At 52.2% G+C, this 23967-nt stretch overlaps 1 protein-coding gene across 1 annotated transcript in view; it reads left to right on the forward strand.

The window, feature by feature from the left end:
- The window catches only part of UHRF1 (ubiquitin like with PHD and ring finger domains 1), a 499879-nt gene that overhangs the window by 254070 nt on the left and 221842 nt on the right, over positions 1–23967 (forward strand). The window lies entirely within an intron of this gene.

The following is a 23967-nucleotide window of genomic DNA, read 5'->3' on the forward strand; positions in this document are numbered from 1 at the left end:
CTGTTTCTAGGGTCTGCCCACGTGGAGACCCTCCGAGGAGGTCGCCATATTGCCTGCATGCTCGCCGTTACCATCTTGGTGCTGTTCGCCGCACCGCCCGCCGTCCGAGCCGAGTGCACAAATTTTCATGTGCGCATAAGCTTAGGCGCACACATAAACTTACGTGCATAAAGTTGCGCGCACAGAACAAGGCACATATCTGCGGCCGGGCGCACATCCCTGACGCACCAGAGCGCACAAGAGCTTACGCGTCCATAGACATGGCACCTCCAGAAACAGGAATAAAAGCTCAAGGCCTCTGCCCAGCATGCCAACTCAGAGCCGCTCAGAGCGAGGAAGCCGCCCTATGAGCACATGGTGAGGAGGCCCTGAGAGACCAGGTCAGGGCCAGTCCCACCTAGGGCCCAGTGCTAGCTCCTCAGGGGGCACCCCGGACCTAACAGGCCCCAGGGAGTACACCCCACAGTCGGGGACTCCAGAGAACCGGCATCCCTCAACCTAGACCCAGAATTGAGCTCTTGGGTGAAGTTGTTCAAGGGGATTCACGCCTTGGTTAAAATGCAGCCGGAACCCGGGGCGTAACAGCCACATGCGACATCGGAGGAACCTCATGCCCCAGGACCCTTGAGGCCTAGGCACAAGTTCACACTGCCCAGAAGTCCCACCTACAGGGACACGGACCTCTCCGAAGAAGAATTCGAGCCCCTGGAATGGGGGAATCCCCCCGGGGACAGAGCCACCGAACATGAGACGCTCCTTCACGAAGGATGAGCTCCTGGACCTGATATCCCGATGCCTAAAGGAGCTCGCTATCCCGGGCCAGAGCACCTCGGGTGAACCTAAAAAACCCCCTGCAGGAGGGCCTTCGCCAGATGTCGCGCCACTTCCTCTCCCACAGGTGGCGTAACAGCTAATTGACCTAGAGGGGAATGCTCTGGAATCCTCATGCAAAGGGGGCTCGAGCCTTGCCTGCCATGTACCCCCTGGACCCAGCAACCAAGGAGCTCCTGGCGTGCCCTAGAGTGGCGCCATAGCCTGCACGAATGCTATGCGCACTGCCATCCCCCAGTGGAGGGAGTAGTGGCGCTCAGGATACACATGACCGACGCCTGGAAGTCATACTCAAACACTCATTCAAAGTTGCAGCCCTGGCCTACAGTTTGCGGCCGGCTGCACCGTGGTGACACGTGCCTGCTTATTACAAGACAGGAATAACACCCTGGGAGAAGACATTGAATCAGCACTTTCTTCTCTTATGGGCTCGGCTTCCGATCTAGTGCACACAGCGGCCAGAGGAGTCTCGTCCTCAGTGGCAGCCAGCAGACAGCTCTGGCTTCGAATCTGATCGGCTGACGCCTCCCCCAAAATGAGCCTCACGAGGACACCCTTCAAAGGATCCCTCCTGTTCGGCAGCGAACTAGAGAAACTGGCCAACAAATGGGGCGACTCCCCATTACCGCGCATGCCGGAAGACAAGACAAAGGGAAACCAGCATTCCTGCCCCATGTCCACCAGGGGCAGAAGTTCACAGCGCTTCAACCCTCACAAGAGTAACTATCAAGCGTCCCGCCCTACGGCAGGAACCAGTCCTTCCGGAACAAGCACACCAAGAGGGGAACCAGCTCGGGTACAGGCCCCGGCCGCACCCCATAACAGGAATCAGCCGACCCATCCAGGGGAAGTAGACATAGGGGGCAGATTAACCCCAGTCTACCGCAGATGGGTCGAGATAACTTCGGACAAGTGGGTCCTAGCCATCATCCGAGAGGGGTACCACCTGGACTTCCTTCGAACCCCTCCGGACAAGTTCATGGAATCCCACTGCCACGACCCCCGCAAGAGGGCGGCAGTGGAAGCTACACTGAACAGGCTTCTGGCCCTCGAAGCCATAACTCCGGTACCTACACGGGACAGGAATACTAGTCATTACTCCATTTACTTCAGGGTGCATTCAGGCCCATCCTGGGTCTCAAGGCAGTGAACCGCCACCTAAGGATCCCCTGCTTCCGCAAGGAAACCCTACGATCCGTCATACGGGCAACACAACCAGGAGAGTTCCTCAAATCCCTGGATCTGTCGGAGGCCTACTCACACATCCCAATTCATCAGGAACACCAGCGCTCCTACGCTTCAAGGTCCTGAATCGTCACTATCAGTTTCGGGCACTACCCTTCGGGTCAGCCACTCCACCCCGGACGTTCACCAAGGTGATAGTAGTATTGGCGGCAACACTCAGGAAGGAATCCTCCTTCAGCCCTACCTGGACGATTGGCTGATTAGGGCAAGCAACCAGCAGAGTCATAATACTACTGGAAAGCCTAGAAAGGGTGATCAACACCCCTACAGCCCTCACAGTCGCTGGAATACCTAGGAGTCCGAATCGACACCAAGGAAGACAAGGTCAGTCTGACCCCCACGAGGAGATCACAGCTGCGGAACCGGCTTCAGACTTTACCGAGCGTCCCTCGTCCCACAGCATGGGATTGCATGGCCTCGGGCTGATGGCGTCCATGTTGTAAGTGGTGCCATGGGCGCTAGCCCACATGAGGCCCCTACAACGCTCACTTCTATCGCGGCGGAATCCACGATCCTAGAACTACACAGTACGTCTACCACTTCCGGGCAGATTCCGGATCCAGCTACGATGGTGGCTGCAGAACTGCCACACGAGCCGGGATCAAGACTACCCTCCCCAACCTGGACCCTGCTCACCACAGATACCAGTCTACACTGGTGGGGAGCACACTGCAAAGAGTTAACTGCCCAAGGGCGGTAGAACGCAGAAGAAGCGGGATGGAACATCAACCGCCTAGAAGCGCGGGCAGTTAGATCAGCCTGCCTGCGGTTCGCCCACACATTCCGAGACAAAGCGGTCAGAGTGAGGTCTGACAACGCCACGACAGAGGCCTACATCAACCGACAGGGCAGAACCAGAAGCCAACAGGCGTTCCTAGAAATAGACCCTCTGATGGCGTGAGGGGAAGCAAATCTCCAGGAGATCCCCGCCATCCACATCGCCGGGAAAGAAAACATCACGGCAAACTCCCTCAGCAGGGAAAGTCTAAGCCCAGGAGAATGGAAGCTGTCGCCCACAGCTTTAAAGATAAGGAATCGGTGGGAGTCCCCAGACATGGACCTTCTAGCAAGCAGGTCCAACGCTCAAATACCAGACACTTCAGCCGCAGGTGGGATCTGCAGTCCCAGGGGATCGAGACCCTGGTACAGACCTGGCCACCGAGGGACCCTGCTGTACGCCTTCCCACTGGGGCCCTTGATGGGCGCAATCATTCACAAGATGCAACAACACAGGGGACTAGTTCTTCTGGTGGCCCCGGATTGGCCAAGAAAGACCCTGGTACACAGACATGACAAGACCACGGGCAGGGAATTCTTTACCCCTGCTCCAACAAGGCCCGATTCTTCATGAGGACCCAGCTCAATTCTCTCTTACGGTCTGACCATTGAGAAGGGCCTGCCTGAGAGAGAACGGATTCTTGGGGGCTGTAATAGTTACTATCCTCCGAGCATGCAAGTTATCCACATCTCCAAAGTACACAACGATCTGGAGAGTTTTTGAGGTCTGGCGCGAAGACCACAACGTCAAGCCACGCCCCTCTAAAGTTCTTGTGATTCTCGAATTCTTACAGAATGGACTACAGAAGGGCCTGTCCCTCATCTCCATCAAGGGTACAGGTGGCAGCATTGTCATGCTACGGCTCCAGGAGCGGCGAAAGCATAGTCTCGCACCCAGATGTATCACGCTTCCTGAAAGGAGTCAAACACATTTGGCCACCCCTGAAGTGGCCAGTACCTCTGTGGATCCTCAACCTTGTCTTGGAGTTCATAGCGGAACCCGCCTTCAGACTCCTCCGAGGCCTGTTCCTCCATCTGTTACCTTAAAGACTGTGTTCTTGCTGGCCGTGTGCTCGGCCCGCCGCACCTCGGAACTACAAACCCAAACCCAAACACTACAAACCCAAACACTCGGAACTACAAACCCAAACCCAAACACTTCCACCTTAACCAAACCATCTCACTTCCAACGATGGACGGTTTGAAGAATTCCCGGTTTGAAGAAGCCCGTAGTCTACGCTACCTCGCCATCGGCAGACTCCTATCCAGATACCTGGAACGGTCGGAACCAGTACGAAAGACGGACCACCGTTTCGTCCTCCACAGCTGAAAGAGACAAGAGGAAACGTCCTCGCGGGCAACCATTGGCCGCTGGATCAAGGAAGTCATCAAGGCGACCTACGTAGAAGCAGGAAAGCCACCACCTCTACAGGTTCAAGGTCCATTCTACCAGAGCCCAGGCGGTGTCCTGGGCAGAAACTAGAATACGGTCACCTGCCGAGATCCGCAGGGCGACAACATGGTCCTCCATCCATGCCGCCTCCAGATTCTACCGTCTGGATGTACAGACTCAGGAGGACACGACATTTGCAAGGGCAATCCTAAGTGGGCCACGGGCAGCCTCCCCCCCGATTCGGGAGTAGCTTTTATACATCCCATTGGTCCTGAGTCCATCTGCTACACGCTAGGAAATGGAGAAATTACTTACCTGATAATTTCGTTTTCCTTAGTGTAGAGAGATGGACTCAGCATCCCACCCTTGGCTGCCGTTATGTATGGTTTTCAATGAAGTACGGGTAAGCCATGTTTTTAACTTACATAGAGCATCCACCCTGCCGGGTGTCGACGCCTTTCAGTTGAGTACACTGGCGGTCGCCAGCTATAGTCAATCAACCAGTTCAAGTTAATCAAGTTAAGTTTAAGTTAACCATATGATTAAGTTAATCAGTCAGTCACACATATATCCACAATGCTTTTCAAGGAAAAATACTGAGGAGCTGCACTTCCTGCAGGGGTATATGTACTAGGGGCAGACGTCAGATTGAAATCTGATCCATATCCAACTACTAACAGGAGAACACTATACCCATTGGTCCTGAGTCCATCTGTCTACACTAAGGAAAACGAAATTATCAGGTAAGTAATTTCTCCAATATGGCATTAGTTCCTATAGGCATATTGCTGTTAAGTTCTGTTAGTTAATTTACTACTTTCCCAACGATTATCTAATGTGGGCATCTATACAGTAAATACAAAATAAAGGTAGTTTCTTCCTTTAGCTACAGTCTTTGACCAGTGAGCCCCAGAACACAGATTCCCTCTGGAACCTGGTAAGGCTGATACCAATTGCATAGAAATGCAATGAGGAAAGACAAGTCCAGTCTATCTTGTCTTTCTGTCCACAGCAACTGCTGCTCATGCTATGATTGAAGCTCCCTGCACAGTATCCCCAGCTGGCCAAAGATAAAAACAAGCTTGGCTTGGGAATTTAACCCATATCTCCTAAATGGCAGCATGCAGCACAGCCACGGAACCACCAGGCTGACCCAAGTAGATCATGTTTGTGTAAGGCCTAGCATAAATAAAAGAATAGCTGTTTTCTGTACCTATCTGTCTCAAAACTGCTTTGCAACAAGTGTGTACAGGCAGAAATTTTGCACTATAGTATAAATCAACAGAACTAACTGTTTAAGACATTTCCGTCTGGCTTTTAAGCTTCTTAAGGCTGAGAGGAGATTTCTACCAAATGTCTGTGGTACCTATTCTGTGTAATTTTTGTTTTTTCCCATTCACTTTTGTCAGACCATCAAAAAAATGTTCTGTTATATTAACTCGTCTGACATGACTGTTGGTCACTTTAATATTGCAGGGTGACTTCCAATGCATATTCTATACAATAGAATTCTATCAATGTCCTGTAAGAAGTATATTAAGCTGAATTTTTCTTTTGAAAATTGATATAAAGGCGAACAGTTGTGTGGGATAGAGTGATCAGGGTATCTGTTCATATCCCAGATCAGTCCAGACATATGGGTTTTTGTCCCCTACCAGCAGATGGAAACAGAGAAAAAAAGCTTTGACACTGTACTTCTTAGGTTAGCATGCCACTTGCAGTCTTTTAGTATTTCTCTGTCTCTAGCAGATGGCAGAGGTATGAAACCTGCAGTCTGGAGCTAAACAAATTCTTGCTCCTTGGAGTATTAGGATCTGTAGAGGTGGGGGTGTTGGTGGGGGGGTCAACCACCAGGTTGAGTGACTGAGCAAGGGGTTAGTGACCCTAGCTTGTCTCAGGTGAACAATGGTGGGGATGCTGATGGCCAGTGGTCTTGGCTTCCTCATTGTTTCCATGTGACAGGTACTCTCCCCTCCCAGTCTCCTGTGTTCCCTGTACGTACCAGGATCAGTCCAGACGGTGGGTTATGTCCCCCGTCCAGCAGATGGACTCAGATCAAAAAGCTCGGGGGGAGGTCCTATATAACCTCACCTCCCTTGCCTCAATCTTCAGTATCTTCTGACTACAGCAGATGTGAGCAGGGGACTGGCAGTCCCCAGCACAGGAGCTTAGGTCTCTAGGCCTCTTCTGTCTTTGAGGGATCAAGTTTAAAAAAAAAAAAAAAAAAAAAAGTTAACTAGGCAAACGTGCTATGTTGCTGGGGGAGCAGGTGGAACTTGTTGATAGGTCTGCTTCTTGTCTCCTTCCTCCTGTCCTCCTTTCTTCTTTCCTTTCTGTGCCGTCAGGTGGTAAGTGTTTGCCTTTGTTTTTCTTTTAGGGTTCTTTCCTATAGCTACACTCACCGGCACTTGGGATTCGCGCCGGATAGCAGGGGTGCACGTCAGTGGTGCTGATTTCTCTCCCCCCCCCCCCCCCCCCCCAGCTACTCGTCACTGCCGACCCGCGGCCCTGCGACGTACCATTCCACGGGGCCGCTAGCCGCTGGGAGGCCCGATTCCTCGGCGGCTCCTTCGGGTCGGTGGGGGGGTGGGGGGGGGGGGGACGGTCTGTGCGCATAGACCCGGTTCTCGCTGCTGTCCTTTCCTCCTTCCTCTCCCGGAGCCTCGTGATGCCACATGCAGCGTCCTGTTCCGATTGTAGCCGGCTCCCCTGCCGGCCATCGCGGGAGGGGCTCTGTGTGAGCTGCCTCCCCAAGGGGGAAGACAGCTTTAATCAGGGAGATGGCACAGGAGCCCATGGGGAGGACCGCGCGACTCGCAGGCCCTGTTCCTGCTGAGCGCGAGAACGGCGGCTATCTTGTTATCAGATGAGGATGCCGGCATGTCGGATCAAGAAGCAGGGGGCCCGGTCACAGCAACGCCACCAGTTTTAGCGCCATTTGGGGAACAGGAACAGAGTTTTTCGGACGGGGAGGCCCCCAGTTGGCCCCCCCCCCGCCCGGGGGTGCCCTCGTTTTCGCCGGAATTCGTGGTGCTGATGCACAGGGCTTTTCTTCAGAGCAACAATTTACCCATGGGATTTTCTATGGGTCCTCCCCACGGGACAGTGGCCAGCCATCTGGGGAGCAGCCGGGTCCCTCTCGTGATCCTGCGGTGCCAGCGCAAGGATCGCATGCCGCTCCGGAGAAGGACCCCCTCCCGGATCCAGCCGGGGATGACCCCACCTTGGCGGCCCAGGTGGAAGGTGACTATCCGAGGGTCCTCTGCATTTTTTCAGTTGGATGAACAGGATGACGTTATTCTTCATATCCTACAGGAGATGGACATCGATGCTCCTCCGGATCCGATCGCACCTGATCCCAAAGTAAGGAAGGGGGATCCTCTTCTTGCGGGCCTTTGGCCCATGTCTAAGGCCTTTCCAACGCATCCTACTTTTTTGCAATTTATCTCCAGGGAGTGGGACGCACCAGAGGCTACACTCAGGGTCAGTAGGGCTATGGAGAAGCTCTATTCCCTCCCGGAAGAGTTTCTTGAGTTGCTAAAGGTCCCGGCCGTGGATTCAGCGGTCTCGGGGGTCACGAAGTGTACCACCATCCCGGTTACAGGCGGCACGGCGCTGAAAGTCCTGCAGGACAGGAAGTTGGAGGTCTATCTTATTTATTTATTTATTTATTTAATATCTTTTATATACCGACGAACGTTGGGAACATCTCATCGGTTTACAGGGAACAGAACTTAGCAACAGGCTTTACATTTGTCACATGATTATAATAGGAACAGTAGAAATAACAATAATAACAAAAACAATAACATACGAATAATATGGAAGTTATACAAGTAATAATTAACTAAGTGGGATACATGATAGTGGTTAGTCAGAAGAGGGGCAGGGAGATTCTGCTAGATATGATTGATATCAACATTTGTAGGAGGTATAAATTTGTATATACAATGGTTGTCGGGGAATATATACACGTTTGTGAGTAAAAATGTTCTTATTTACAGTAAGCTGTCTTGATAAATTTGCTTTCCGGGCAGCATAGTAGAAAGCTAATTGTTAGGCAAGGTGGAAAGGGGTGGTTAGGGGGTGGGAAGGAAAAAGGGGTGGGGGGGGGGGGGAGAAGGGAGGAGGGAGGTTAGGAGTTAGGGAGGGGGGGGGGGGGGGGCTAGTGAATGTGTGAATGTTAGGTGTATGAGTGTCTAAAGAACCAAGTCTTCAGGTTTTGCCTGAATATTTTTGGGCAGGTTTCTTGGCGGAGGGAAGTGGGTAGTTTATTCCAAAGTAACTGTCCTGCTAGGGAGAGGGCTCTTTCGTTAGTGGTGCGGAGTTTAGTAAGCTTAGGTGAGGGGGTGTGTAGTGTGGCTAGATATTGTTTTCTGGTGGGTCTACTACTGTTGTGAAAGGAGAAGTGTTCTTTGAACCAGTGCATGTTGTTGTTATGAAGGGATTTGTGTATTAGGGTGAGGGCTTTGAAGGTAATTCTAGATGCGACGGGTAACCAATGTAGATGTTTGAGTACAGGGGTTATGTGATCATATTTGTGAGTGTTGGTGAGAATCCTGGCAGCTGCATTTTGGAGTAGTTGTAAAGGTTGGATGGTGTTTTTAGGCAGACCTAGTAGCAAGGAGTTGCAGTAATCTATTTTCGATAATATGAGGGCTTGTAATATGGTGCGGAAGTCGCTGAGATGTAAGAGAGGTTTGAGTCTTTTTAGGGTGTGCAGTTTGTAGAAGCAGTCTTTAAGGGTGTTATTAATGAATTTCTTGTAGTTGAGATGACAGTCAATGAGTACGCCGAGGCTTCGTACATGGGTGGGGAAGGTGTGGTCAGTGGCAGGGCCATTGTTGTGTGTTTGTGTGGGGGTCATAAGGAGGGTGGGGGATATGTTGGGGGGTGATATTAGGATAAGTTCTGTTTTAGTAGTGTTGAGGGCGAGAAAGTTGTTAGATAAGAGGCTGCTAATATCAGAGAGGGCGGATTTCCAGGTTTCAATGGCTTTGTGTATTGAGTCTTTAAGAGAGTCTGAGGTTTCGGCTCTTGGGATGAGGGCTGCCATCTGTAGTTCTTTAGCACAGCGATCGGGCCTCCATTGGGTGCAACAACTTCTCACCTCACAGGTTTAACCGGCTGCCGAGGCGCAGCAGGCGGACAGATTGGAGGCCGTGGTGGCCTATAATGTGGACGCCCTATATGACCTCCTCCGGGTCCTGGCTCGGTCAATGGTGTCGGCGGTCTTGGCCCGTCGTCTTCTGTGGCTCTGCAACTGGTCAGCAGATGCTTCGTCGAAGACCTGGCTGGGGTCGCTTCCATTCAAGGGCAAGTTCCTATTCGGAGAAGATCTGGACCAAATCATCAAGTCCCTCAATGAGAATGCGGTGCACAAACTCCCGGAGGATAGGCCTCGCTCCACAAGATCGTTCAGTTCCTCCAGGAACCGGTCCCGGAACCAGAGCCGGTCCCGGCCTGCAAGGCAGCAGCAGCCACCCCGGGCTCCGTAGTCTCGCTCTCATATCTGGAACCGGTCCTTTCAAGGGCGCAAGCCCGGCAAGGAGGGCCAAGGTTCGGGCACCGCCTCGAAATCAGCGCAATGATGCCAGGCCGACCCACGAGCCGACCCCTCGGGTAGGGGGCCGGCTTGCTCTCTTTTATGAAGAGTGGGTCTGGATCACGTCTGACAGTGGGTCCTGGATATTCTTAAACACGGCTACGTATTGGATTTTGTTCGTGCGCCCAGGGGCAGGTTTCTCTTCTCTCCATGCGGGTCCCTCCACAAGCAAAGGGCTGTTCAACAGACCCTCGACCGCCTACTCCCCCTGGGGGCTATAGTGCCGGTATCCGCCTCCGAACTGGGTTGAGGACATTATTCCATCTATTTCGTGGTACCCAAGAAGGAAGGCACCTTCCGACCCATTCTGGATCTCAAGACCATCAACCGGTCTCTCTGGGTACCTCGTTTTTGCATGGAAACTCTCAGCTTGGTACTCGGTTCATCAAGGGGAGTTCCTCGCTTCTCTGGATCTCACGGAGGCGTACCTTCACATCCCGATCCACCAGGATTATCAACGCTTTCTGTGCTTCAAGGTTCTGGGACGACATTTTCAATTTCGAGCTCTGCCCTTCGGGTTGGCAACTTCTCCATGTGTCTTTACGAAGATCATGGTTGTAGTAGCGGCGGCACTGCGTCGGGAAGGGATTCTGGTACACCCTTACCTGGACGATTGGCTCATTCGGGTGAAGTCTCAGACCCAGGATCTGCAAGCGGTGGACCGGGGTGGTTCAACTGCTTCGGTCCCTGGGTTGGGTCATTAACTACGGCAAGAGCAACCTGACCCCATCGCAGCCGTTGAATTTTCTGGGCGCACGCTTCGACATGAAGAAGGGCAAGGTGTTCTTGCGGCCGGAGAGGGCACAAGCGCTGCGCGCACAGCTTCTTCGTTTCACGACACTCCTGACTCCAACGGCGTGGGATTATCTACAGGTTCTGGGGACCATGGCTTCCACTATCGACCTGGTGCTGAGGGCCTTTGAGCACCTGCGTCCTCTCCAGACGGCATTGCTGTCCCGGTGGAAGCCGGTGTCGCGGGACTTCCAGGCGGTCCTCCCGGTCCCGGCACACGCTAGTCTCAGCCTCCACTGGTGGCTGGATCCCCCAACACTTGGCCCAGGGAGTGTCCCTGGAGGTTCCGGACTGGGTGGTGGTAACCACGGACGCCAGTCTCACTGGCTGGGGAGCGGTCTGTCGGGCGAGCTCCATCCAGGGCCGGTGGACGATGGAACAGACACAATTGCCCATCAACCGCTTTGAGACCAGAGCGGTTCGCTTGGCATTGAGGACCTTCCTCCCGCTGGTTCATCATCGGGCTGTCAGGATCCTCTCAGACAACGCAACCACGGTGGCATACATCAATCGCCAGGGAGGCACGAGGAGTCAACACGTCTCGTGGGAGGCGGACAAGCTGATGCAGTGGGCGGAACTCCATTTGCTCTGCCTGGCAGCCTCCCACATTGCAGACGTGGACAATGTACAGGCGGACTTCCTCAGCCGTCAGCATTTAGATCCCGGGGAGTGGGAGCTCTCCGGGGATGCAATGAGTTTGATCGTTTGTCGGTGGGGGATTCCTCACATTGATCTCATGGCCACGGCAGGCAAGGCAAAGGCACCTTGATTCTTCAGCCGCAGAAGAGAATACGGCACAGAAGGGGTCGATGCTCTGGTTCTTCATTGGCCCAGGCAGATACTGTTGTATGTTTTTCCACCGTGGCCTCTAGTGGGGAAGGTGATTCAGCGGATAGAGAACCATCAGGGTCCAGTTATCCTGGTAGCGCCGGAGTGGCCCTGACGGCCGTGGTTCACGGACCTTCTCAACCTGGCAGAGGAGGGGCTGGTACGTCTCGGTCATCTCCCGCATCTTCTACGGCAGGGTCCCATATTTTTCGAGGAGGCAAATCGCTTCTGTCTTGCGGCTTGGCTTTTGAGAGGCGTAAGCTGAGATGCTGTGGCTATCCGGAGGCGGTGATTTAGACTCTCTTGCAGGCCCATAAGACGTCCACTTCCGTTTCGTATGTGCGGGTGTGGAAGGTTTTTGAGACTTAGTGCGGATCGCGTACCATTCCTCCGGCTCGCGCCTCGGTGGCACAGATTCTCTCCTTTCTACAGGATGAGCTGGATTTGGGACTCGCATATAACTCCATCAGGGTGCAGGTGGCGGCTTTGGGAGCGTTCCTTCACAACGGGAATGATTCGTTACTCTCTTCCCATCCAGATATACTGCGTTTCCTCAAGGGGGTAAGGCATCTGAGGCCACCATCTAGACCACCTTGTCCTTCTTGGAGTCTCAATCTGGTTCTCAGCAGTTCACTTTTCGAGCCTCTCCGAACTGCCACACTCAAGGATCTCACCTTCAAGACACTCTCTTTTTCTGGTAGCGATCAGTTCGGCGTGTCGCATTTCCGAACTCCAAGCGTTGACCTGTCGAGAGCCATACCTCCGTTTCACTGAGGAAGGGGTTTCCTTGGGCATGGTACCCTTGTTTCTTCCTAAGGTAGTTTCCGCTTTTCATCTGTCGGTGGAATTGCCTTCTTTTTCCTCTGCGGACTCCAGAGAGCTTTGTAGTTTGGATGTCAAGCGATGCTTGATCCGCTATTTGGCATCCACTAATGATTTCCGGCTTTCGGATCATCTGTTTGTGCTCTGGTCGGGACCTAAGAAGGGTCATATGGCATCCAAGGCCACCATCACCAGATGGCTGAAGGGAGCGATTTCCTCTGCTTATCTCGGTGCTGGTCGGCCCCCGCCGCTGGGGGTTAAGGCACACTCCCTTCGGTCTCAGGCTACGTCTTGGGCGGAAAGCACATCGGTGTCCTCGCAGGAAATCTGCTGAGCGGCCACTTGGAAGTCACTCCATAATTTTTCAAGACACTATCGTTTGGACGTGCGGGCTCCAGTTTTTGGATCCTTCGGGGGTAGAGTCGTTCGAGCAGGGCTGTTTTCGGCCCACCCGGAGTAGGGAAGCTTTGGTACATCCCACCATCTGGCATGAACAAGGTACGTACAGGGAATTGAAAATTATTCCTTACCTGCTAATTTTCGTTCCTGTAGTACCATGGATTAGTCCAGACAACCCTCCCTGTTTTGTCTGTTGGGGGTTGTTGGGGTATGCCTCTGCTCGACTGTCTTTCCAATGCTCCCTTGAGCTCTCTGGGGCTCCAGGGTCTGTCTCTGTTCTCATAGTTCTGTTTGTGCAAGTTCCCTCTGGGGTTAGTTGTTCTGCAGTTATACATTTTGTTAAAATTGCCTCGAGGGTGTTAGTTTTACTTGATCCCTCCGTCTTTCTTCTTGGCTTTGTTAGTCTAGTTACTGAAGATTGAGGCAAGGGAGGTGAGGTTATATAGGACCTCCCCCCGAGCTTTTTGATCTGACTCCATCTGCTGGACGGGGGACATAACCCACTGTTTGTACTGATCCATGGTACTACAGGAATGAAAATTAGCAGGTAAGGAATAATTTTCTTATTGGCAAAAAGGAGGTATTGCCTTTGTGTGATGTTTTTTTTGGGGGTTTTTTTTGCCTAGCACCAGTGTCTTTGAGGAAAAAGAAGTTTTAGGCACCGGGCGCCTGGGAGCTTGACTCTTTCTGTCTGGGGAAAGAGTGAAGCTACAGTCAATGCAGCGGGGTCAGCTGGGGAGTGGCAGAGATCCACCATGAGGCTCTCTCTAAGGGAGCTTCAGCTTGTGTAAGAAGCGTTTGCTGAGGCAGGTCTGGGCATGGCAGCGTCTGCAGAGTGTGGGAAGTGCTGCTGCACTTGTGGAAGAAAAAGCATCTCTGCTTACCTTGGGGCTGAGCGGTAGATGCAAGACTGGCTGGGAAGGCAATGCCGCTATGACTGCATTGTCGGAAGGGATGATGTCTCAGGCTGCTGGAGCAGTAAGCCTTCTGACCCCTGCTGCGTTCGAATGGTGTGCATTTAAGGGGTCAGCTCCCACATTGCAGGAGACAGCGGGGGAGGGGGGATGCTTCTCCCAAGATGTCCCCTGCTATGCCTGATTGAGAGAGTGCCTAAGAGCACTCTTAAGAGTGATGAGTCTTGGGTGAGGGGGGCTCTGATTTGGAGGAGGCTTTTTCAGTTGTTTGTACTATTAATGCAGAAGGCCTTTCTTGCATGGAAGGGAGCTGCTGGAAAGTGGACTTGCTACCACAGCACAGCAAGGTGTTTACATACCCCAATATGGGGAGAGTGTGCCTCTAGTGCAAGATGTTTAGGGTTTTAAGGGGGACAGGAGTCCGCTATTGGATCCTCTCGGGGATGATGCAGACAAAGATCCCTCTGGGCTTGATGACGTCCCGGTGATGGAAGGAGATGACTCCAGAATTGGTTTGGCTCTTTAGGAAGGAGAACTGTTCTCCCTGATTCCCCCAAGTTTTGAAGGAGCTGGCGATTAAGGAAACTTAGGAGGAATCTGATTACAAGGGAGTGGACCCTGGTCATGGAGGGACCGTTGTCATCTGGCAAAGTCTTTTCCCTTCCACTGGTCAGTTAAGAAGCTGATCATTAGGAAGTGGGACACTCTAGGCTCGTTTGACGATCAGCAGAGCAATGGCAAAGCTGTACATGCTGCCGGAGGAAGCTTTGGAGTTGCTGAAACTTCCTAAAGTGGGTGCTGATATTTTGGCAGTGACCAAAAAGACTATCGTTCTGGTGGCAGGGTCACTGTCCCTGAAGGATGCACAGAACCAGAAGTTGGAAATACATCTTAAAAAGATGTTTTCAGTGCTGGGTATACAGGTTATGGTTTGCAGTAGCTTCATGGCATGTCTGTTTGCACTGGGTGCAGTAGCTTCAGGTGCCAGGAGTGGGACCTTCAGCTTCCACTAAGCAGGCACAACAATTGTAGGCTGGCGTAGCCTATATTGTGGAAGCCTTGTACGACCTGCTGCACACATCAGCCAGGAATATGGTGTTGGTGGTTTTGTCTAGGCGTCTTCTCTGGCTCTGTAACTGGTTGGTGAATGTTTGGTCCAAATCGCAGCTTGGTAATCTTCCTTTCAAAGAAAAGCTCCTATGTGGTGCGAATCTGGAACAAGTTGTGAAGCACTTGGGCGAGTCGAAGGGGCATACATTGCCCAAGGACAAGCCAAAAGGGAGCAAGAAGACCTTCTTGGGAAGGTGGAGGTATCCAGGTAGAGGCTGTTCCTCTGAGGTAGGGGCCTAGCAAGATGCAGTCCTTTTTGGGGATAGCATAGACCTGCCAGATATCCTTCCGGTCAGGGGGCCGGTGGTGGAAAGCCTTCACAATGCGATGCGGGGTTGGTCTGCCGTTCTGTGGGAATCTGGGAGAGGTGGGGTGGTTGGCCCTCTTTCACGAGGACTGGACCAAGATGACAATGGACCAGTGGATCCTAATAGGTATAAGAGAGTACTATGCCTTAAAATTTGCTTGCCTGGTCTGGGAAGTTCACATGGTTTCCCCTGTGTCTCCAGGGGCAAGCCAGAGGTGGTTTGCACCATGCTAGATTGGCTAAAGCATCTGGAGGTGATAGTTCTCATTCCCCCATGGGAGCGGGAGGAAAAGAAGATATTCAATCTAATTCATGGTTCTGAAGAAGGAAGGTACCCATTGGTCCATTCTAGATCTCCAGAAGGTAAATGCGGCACTAAGGAAATCTTACATTCAGTCATTGTGGTCATGTGCAAAGGGGGGAGTTCTTGGCTTCCCTCGATCTCACGGAAACGTATCTACATATTTCCATATAGCAGGAGCATCAGAAGTTCCTTTGCTTTGCAATGTTAGGGGAGCATTTTCAGTTTCGTGTGCTCCCGTTTGGACTAGTGATTAGTGCAGAGGACATTCACCAAGGTGATAGTGGGGGCTGCAGCACTTCAGAGGGAAGGCATTTTGGTGCATCCCTATCTGAACAATTGGCTTGTTGGGCAAAGTCAAACTCTGTGCTCTGTTCATAGTTATGCACATGTTACAGATATTGAGCTGGGTGGTTAATTTGGCAAAGAGCCTTTTGGTCCCGAACCAGTTGGAATACCTGGGAGCCTGGTTTGATACCAGACTCGACAAGGTTTTGTCATGAAGGAGAAAGTGAAGCTGCAGACGCAGGTCTGCAGGTTGTTTCATCTGCCAGTTCCCAGAGCCTGGGACTATTTGCAGGTCCTGGGTTCTATGGCATCTGGCTTGATCTAGTTTCCTCAGCATTCGCACCTGTTAGCTTCAAAGGGTGCTTCTTTTCTGCTGGATTCTCCAAGGACAAGCAGGATGGTAGTCCTCTCACATGGGTGACATTAGAAGCCCGGCATAGGAAGCATCTGTTTGTTTCCAGAACTTTGAGTTGGCATACTTAGCTTGCCCAGCATGCTCTATATCACATGTTCATGTGGGGTCCCTCTTCAGTCTATATTATTGCATGGAGCTTTCGTATCACTGTGTGAATGAGCTCTTAATTTTTTTTCTTTAAAACTGTTACTTTTCCCTGATTTTCTTGGTTTTCCTCCATTCCACCAATGCCAGATTCCTAATGGTCCCTCCCATAACCTCTTTAGATAGGTTTCTTGGCGTTTTCGGGTAAGTTTTCTTTCGTTTTGACCTTCCTTATGGCGGCGATGCCTCTGTGCCCACCGGTCATCATTGCCTGCTACCATCGTTGTTTTATGTTTCTCTTTTCTCACTTCTATCATGGCCACTACTGGTTTTCATCGGTGCCCCCAGTGCCAGAGGACCATGTCTATCACAGACCTCCATGATGTGTGTTCTCTGCCTGGGGGCATTGCATGAAGTCCAAGGTTGTCTCAAGTACGCTCAAATGACCCCGAAGGGATGTTTTACTCGACTAAAGATGGAGAAACTCTTCGGGTTGGACATGTCCGAGCCATCGACTTTTGCATCGGTGGCATTGACACTGATGGATCTTAGAGCTGCACTGATGGCCACCGACATTGGTGGGACAGTCTGTGCCACTGGTGAATAGGGGCGCTGAAGACTGGCCACAGTCTCCTCCAGGTCGAGGAAGTCGGGGTCTTCATCTTTTTGATCTTGGCACCAGGGAAAGTCTGGGCCGAGCACCGAGGGGGGGCCAAGGAAGCATCTGCACTGGTTGCCTTCGGATGCACGGTGCCAAGCACAGGGATACGCTGTCTCATGCTATGATGTCCCTGAAGCAACCCCTGTGGCGAGGACTGCTCATCCTCCATTGATGCTGGGGGTCCGTGACGGTCTCCACCAGTCCTGGTGCCAGTTGCTGATCCACCTCTGGGATCAGAGGAAAATCTGATCAGCCTTCCCTCCCAGTCAGTGTTGGCTTCAGCAACTTTTGAGGAGGAGCTAGAGCGGTGCATCTAACTGGTAGTGGAGAGGACACTACAGGACATCCTGTAGCACTGATGCAGCTTCTGTCCACTTTGGAACCGCTGCTGAAGTGGTTCAATGTGCTTAGTGTATTACTGGCCTTGCTGGTGCTAGTTCTCGGGAGGTCATCGATGCCCGGTGGGGCACAGATGCTTTCCCCCGACTGATGCAGTGGTTGTTCCCAGTTCCGAGGAGGAAGCTCTGCCTAGGCTTGCAATCACGGCGGCCTGCTGCCCCTGTCCAGCTTTTCTGGGGCCCTGCACAAGGTTTGTCGGTAACTGCACCTCTGGACAAGCGCCCAGGGCCCCATTCCCTATTGATTACAGTGAGGATGAGGGTCCCTATGACCCCTGGGGGGATGATACTATGGAGCCCTCCTTTGAAGGCTCAGAGGATATCCCCTCAGAACAGGCTCCTCCAGAAGAGCAAAGGAGGTCCCTGCTGGAGGACTTATTTTGAGGATTTGGGTGGGTAATTGGCAGACAAGATGCTGGAAATCCTCCAGTTTGTGGAGCCTCCTAAGGAAACTGTGGCAGTCCCAGTGCATGATATCTTTAATGAGCTGCTGTTGAGGATATGAGAACACCCCTTCCTAGTACCTCCCGTTAATAGGAATGCAGACTGGGTCTACCTCATCCAGAAGGCTACCGGATTTGATAAGTCAGCACCCCCACCAATTGGTGGTAGTTGAATCCACCCTCAAGAGGGCCAAGCGCTCTCTGACCCATTCCTTGGCACCCCTGGGGTAGGACCACAGGGTGTTCACTTTTGGAAGGAAATTGTTCCAGGCAGCCATGCTCATTGCCCAAATCACCTCCTATCAGCTCTATATGAGCCAGTACTCGCAGGACCTCTGGAAACAGGTGCAGGAGATAGCCAGGCAGTTGTCTCAGCAGCAGGGCTTCCTCTTATCATTGGGGCAGAAGGGCATGTAGTGTGGGAAAACACAAGGTCCAGGTGACCTAAGATGGGCCTCTGCAGTGGGAATTGGCATCCGCAGAATGGCATGGCTACGGGCCTTAGATCTCTGTCCCAGAGGTTCAGGAATGGCTTGATATGTCGCATACTGGAGAGAATCTCTTTGGAGATTAGGGTGAGGGATGCAGTGCCCCAGTTGCAGGACCATCATAAGACCTTCCAACAGCTCTCCGCTGGCACTCCGGATCCATCCTCTTCATCCAGGAAGTTGACAAGGCAGGGGCAGAGGAAGTATTATCCTCTGCCCCCTTGCTCCAGTTAGTAGCATGTGAGCTCCTGCAGCCAACCCAGGCAGCAGAGAGCTCTCAAGCCCTAGCCGGCACCTTAGTCAACTCCTGTGACGAGATTTTGACTGTCTCAGAGGAAGTATAAGCCAGTTACCTGTACCTGAGACAGCAGGCTGCGGTTCTTTGTGAACCAGTGGCCCAGTATAACCTCAGACCAATGGGTTCTGTCCATCGTCCGTCAGGGGTACCAATTAAACCTATTGGGTGTCTCGTCAAATTGCCCTCTGCCCTCTCTGCCCATTTTGGTGCTGGCAGTGCATCAGGAAAGACTGCTTGTGGAGCTCTCTGCCCTCTTAACAGCCAGGATGGTTGAGCCTGTTCCACCAAGGCAGAGGGGGCAGGGATTCTACTCTAGGTATTTCCTGATTTCAAAGAGAACAGGAGGACAGCATCCCATCCTAGACCTAAGGGCCTTGAACAAGTCTGTAAACTAAAAAAAAAAGTTCAAGATGGTTTCCTTGAGCCCCCGTCTGCAAAGTGGGGACTGGCTATGCTCCCTCGATCTAAAGGATTCGTACACTCATGTTGAGATCTTCCCAGGTCACAAGAAGTATCTCCGATTCGTGGTGGGGAAACGGCACTTCTAATACAGTGTGTTGCCGTTTGGGCTAGCATCAGCCCCATGTGTCTTCACAAAATGCCTGGCTGTGGTGGCGGCACACCTCCACAGGCTGGAGTGCATGTCTTCCCCTGTCCGGACAATTGGCTGGTCAGGAGCACATTTCAGATGAGTCAATTGGTCCACAGCTTGACCATCCAGGTGTTGGAGTCACTAGGGTTCATCATAAACTACCCAAAGGCACATCTCAGTTCGGCACCTCAGTTGGATTTTATAGGAGCCCTGCTAGACACGGCTCAAGCAAGAGCCTTCCTGCCTTGTTCACTGGCCACCACCCTGGTGTCCATTGTGGCAGAGATCCAGGGGAGCCAGCAGGTGTCAGCACAGCACATGTTCAGGTTGTTAGGCCACATGGTTGTAGCCGTCCATATCACTTCCTTGGCACGTTTACACAAGTGTAGAGCCCAATGGACCCGGAGGTCACAGTGGTGCCAGGCCATGCAGAGCCTCCAGGCTTGCATCAGAATCACACCGTCTCTCTGGGACTCTTTGTCCTGGTGGTGGGTACTCCCCAATATGGAACAGGGGATCTTTCTGGAGTCGTCCTTACCACAGATGCATCCACCCTGGCCTAGGGAGAGCTCATGTAGAAGGGGCTCTGCACCCAGGGCCTCTGGTCCACGCAGGAAAGCTGTTGCCAGATCAACTTCCTGGAGCTCCAGGCGATCAGATATGTGCTATGGGCTTTCAGAGATCCACTGTCCAACAAAGTTGTCCTGATCCAAACAGACAGAGGTAGCAATGTGGTATGTCAACAAGCAGGGAGGTACGGGATTGTACCTCCTGTGGTCATGAAGCAGTCCAGATTTGGTTATGGGCCCTGTCCCACAGGATGGTGCTCAGGGCAGCGTATCTGGCAGGTATGGAGAAAATGGTGGCGGACAGACTGAATTGTGCCTTCAGACCCCATGAATGGTTCCTGATTCAAGAGGTGGCGAATCGGATCTTCTGTCTCTGGGGCAGGAAGGTAACTCTGTTTTTTGCTCCCTGTATGGGATGGATGGCAAACCAGCTTCGGACGTACTTGCCCGTCATTGGGGCAAGGGTCTTCTGTACGTGAATCCTCCGATTTCTTTGCTGGCGAAGACTCTCTTGAAGCTTCGAGGACAGAGGCGCACTGATCCTTCATAGACCCTCATTGTCCGAGACAGGTCTGGTTTCCACTCCTGCAGGAATTATCCATCTGGAAACTGATCAGTCTGGGGACTTCCCCAGATCTCATCACACAGGATCAGGGGAGGTTGTAGCATCCCAATTTCCAGGCCCTGTCGCTCACAGCTTGGAAGCTGAGAGGTTAATCCTGCAACCACTTGATCCTTCAGAAGATGTTTCTGGTCCTAGTGGCGTCTAGAAAGCCTTACAACTAGAAGGTCCTGGGGACTGAAGTGGAGGTTTTCTGTGTGGTGTGAGCAGAAGGCCCTAGTTCCCTGTACGTACCAGGATCAGTCCAGACAGTGGGTTGTTGTGTGCGCCCCCCCCCCCCCCCCCCCCCCCTTCCAGTAGATGGAGTCAGAGCAAAAACTGAGAGGGCGCTCTCTCATAAGCTGGTGCACAAAATTATCAGGTAAGTAATTTCTCCAATAGTGTCCGTAGTCTCAACCAGATGCCTCCTCTGGCTCAGAAACTGGTCCGCGGATTCCTCCTCCAAGTCTCAGCTCTGCTCCTTCCCTTTCAAGGGTAAGTTGCTGTTTGGAGAGGAGCTGGATCAACTCATCAAATCGCTCGGGGAGAATAAGGTACATAAGTTACCGGAAGATCGTCCTCAGAGCTCCAGAACGTACAGCTCAACGTGGAACCGTTTCAGAGGACAACGACGCTTCCGCCAGGTGCGGCCAGTGTCTCACAGGCCTCCCTCATCAAGATCGCAGTCCTGGTCTTATTCCTTTCGGGGTCGAAGATCAGCCTGGGACACCCTCGCCCAAGGGACTGCCACTAAATCCTCGTAATGAAACATTGCCGGCCCACTCTTCAGTTCCCCTTTCGCTCTTCTACGAGGAATGGGTCACAATCACCTCAGACCAGTGGGTCCTGGATATTCTAAAGCATGGTTATGCTTTAGAATTTGCTCAACCTCTCAGAGACAGGTTTGTCTTCTCCTCATGTGGACTAAAGAAACAGGGTGCAGTGTGACAGATGCTAGACTGGCTCCGGGAGCTGGAGGCCATTCTTCTGGTGCCAGGGGCGGAACAGGGACTCTGCCGTTATTCCGTCTACTTCGTGGTCCCCAAGAAGGAAGGATCCTTCCGGCCGATCCTAGATCTCAAGATGGTCAACGGGGCTCTCAAGATACCACACTTCATTTATTTTATTTATTTATTTATTTATTTTAAAACTTTTATATACCGGCGTTAGTGGGGACATCACACCGGTTCACATATTAACAGCAGATTAGAAATTACATTATAACAGGTCGAAGGAACTTGGAGGGGGGGGGGGGAACACTAGGAAAGCGTAGAAGGAAAGTGAACAAGCCGATATAAACAATAACAAGCGTTTACAACATTTACCGCATTAGTAACATTATATGTATCAGTAACATTATATACATCAGTAGCTTCAGAAGATGATCAGGGGGATCATGGACTGAATTAGGGGTTCATGAGATAGGTGCATGGTTTAGGGGCATTAGGTAACATGGTCTATTCTGGGTAGGCTAGTTTGAGCCTACCCAGAATAGTGTAGGCTCGTTTGAGCCTACACTTCATGATGGAAACTCTGCACTCAGTGATTGCTGCGGTGCACAAGGGAGAGTTCCTAGCTTCCTTGGACTTGACCGAGGCCTATCTTCATATCCCCATCCTGCAGGAGCATCAGCGCTTCCTCCAAGATTTTGGGGCAGCACTTCCAGTTCCAGGCCCTGCCATTCGGCCTGGCCACCGCTCCTCGCACCTTTACCAAGGTGATGGTAGTGGTGATGGCAGCCCTGAGGAAGGAAGGAATTCTGGTCCATCCCTACTTGGACGACTGGCTCATCTGGGCGAAGTCCAGGGATTTGTGCCAGCACTCAGTGGAACGAGTGTTACTCCTCCTCTAATCGCTTGGCTGGCTCGTCAATTTTACCAAGAGCAGCCTCATTCCATCCCAGTCTCTCGAGTTTTTGGGAGCTCATTGGGCACAGTCTCTCTTCGTCTGGATCGGGCTCCTCGCTCAGGTTCAGCGTTTTCGGGACCTCCAGCCTGACTATCTCCAGGTGCTAGGTTCCATGGCCTCTACGATAGATGTTGTGCCTTGGACCTTGCAAAGAGCAATTACTATCCCATTGGAAGCTGGTGTCTTGGGAATTTCAGGCTCCTCTGCCCAGGACAGCCTGACCTGGTGATTTGACCTGGATCATTTGCTCCGAGGAGTGGAGCTGGGGGTTCCGCAATGGGTAATCGTTACAAAAGATGCCAGCCTCGCCGGCTGGGGGGCAGTGTGCGGACTGCAATCGACGCAGGGTCAATGGACTACCAGAACAGGCATCGTGGCCCATCAACCGTCTAGAGACAAGAGCAGTCCATCTTGCGCTGCAGCGCTTCCTTCCCCTGTAACAGGTGTTCTCCAAGGGCAGCAGTATGTTAATCCTCACGAAACCCACCCGCCACCCCGCGGAGTTCGGTTTCTCCTTTTTATTTTCAATTTAATTGTGCTATAAGGCTGAAGAGGGACCCCGCTCAGTATACCGTCAAAGTTCTGTAAACTTTGACAGAAATTTTCCATGCCAGGCTCCATCTGATGTCACCCATATGTGAGGACTAACATCCTGCTGTCCTTGTAGAACACCTGTTACAGGTAAGCAACTCTGCTATCCTTAGAGGAGTTTTAACTTCAGCTACCACTGTAGGGGGAATCCAGCTCCTGGCTTTCTTGACCCAGTTTGGAAAAGGGAGTGGACTTTATCCTGGATTGGGTAGTAGTAACCATTGATGCCAGTCTGCAGGGCTGCAGTCCATCTGCCAGGGGCACACAGCACAGGGATGATGATAGACCACAAAGCTTTCTCTGCCAATCAATTGATAGGAAACGAGTGGTTTGCAATGTGTTGCTTTCCTTTCTCCTAGGACAAGCAGGATGGTAGCCCTCACAGATGGGTGACATTGGATGGACTTGGTATGGAAAACTTTGTCAGTGTTTGTAGAAACATTGACTGGCACACTGAGCATGCCTAGCATGCCACTATCCGCACATCCACGCAGGGTCCTTCTTTATTTAGTCTGAACTCCACAAACGCTATCTCGTGGTTGTGGAGCGCTCTTCTGTATTTTCAAGTGATTTCCCAGTCTGTTTCGACTTTTCCTGCACCGAGGTCCTTCTTCCTACCGGCTTAGTCAGTAGGGCTGCACGGTAAATTTTCTCCCTTCTGTGCAGTTTATTCTTGGTGTGCCTAACTCTTGGTGGCCCCTGCGCACCAACCGCTCGCCGGGTCTTTTTGTAATGGCATCGTCTGGTTTTTGTCTATGCCCCCAGTGTCTGCGGATCATGTCCCTCACGGATCCACATTAGGTTTGTATCCTCTGTCTGAAAGCATTGCATGACGTCAGGGTGCCGTTTTTTTGGGCTGGATGACTCCAAAGGCCGTCGCGCCTATCTAGATAAAATGGAGAAGCACTTTGGTTCCAGGAAATCTGAACCTTTGACTCCAGCGTCCGGGGCATAGACTCTGAAAGGCTGCAGGAAACCGATGGATACTGAACCTTCGCTGTCCACTCCCCCACCGGGGCCCCCCTCTGAAGAGGGGCCGGAGATTGGTTGTCATTGGTGTCTCCATACTCCAGGACATCAGAATCTTCTCCATCCCTCCTTGGCACCGGGGAAAGACCGGGCCAAGCACCAAGGGAAGTCCTGGAAGCATTGCCATTGGTTGCAGTCTTTGGTTGGCACGAGCTGTGATGCCCCTGAAGCAACTCCCACGGAGAGGAGGCACCAGTCTCCCTCGGGGCTCTGAGGAAGATCTGGTGACACTTCCCCCCTCTTCCATCCGTCTTGTTTTTGGCGAGCCTTCAAGAGGA

This window comes from Rhinatrema bivittatum, chromosome 8 (genome assembly GCF_901001135.1).
Source record: "Rhinatrema bivittatum chromosome 8, aRhiBiv1.1, whole genome shotgun sequence".
Lineage (NCBI taxonomy): Eukaryota > Metazoa > Chordata > Amphibia > Gymnophiona > Rhinatrematidae > Rhinatrema > Rhinatrema bivittatum.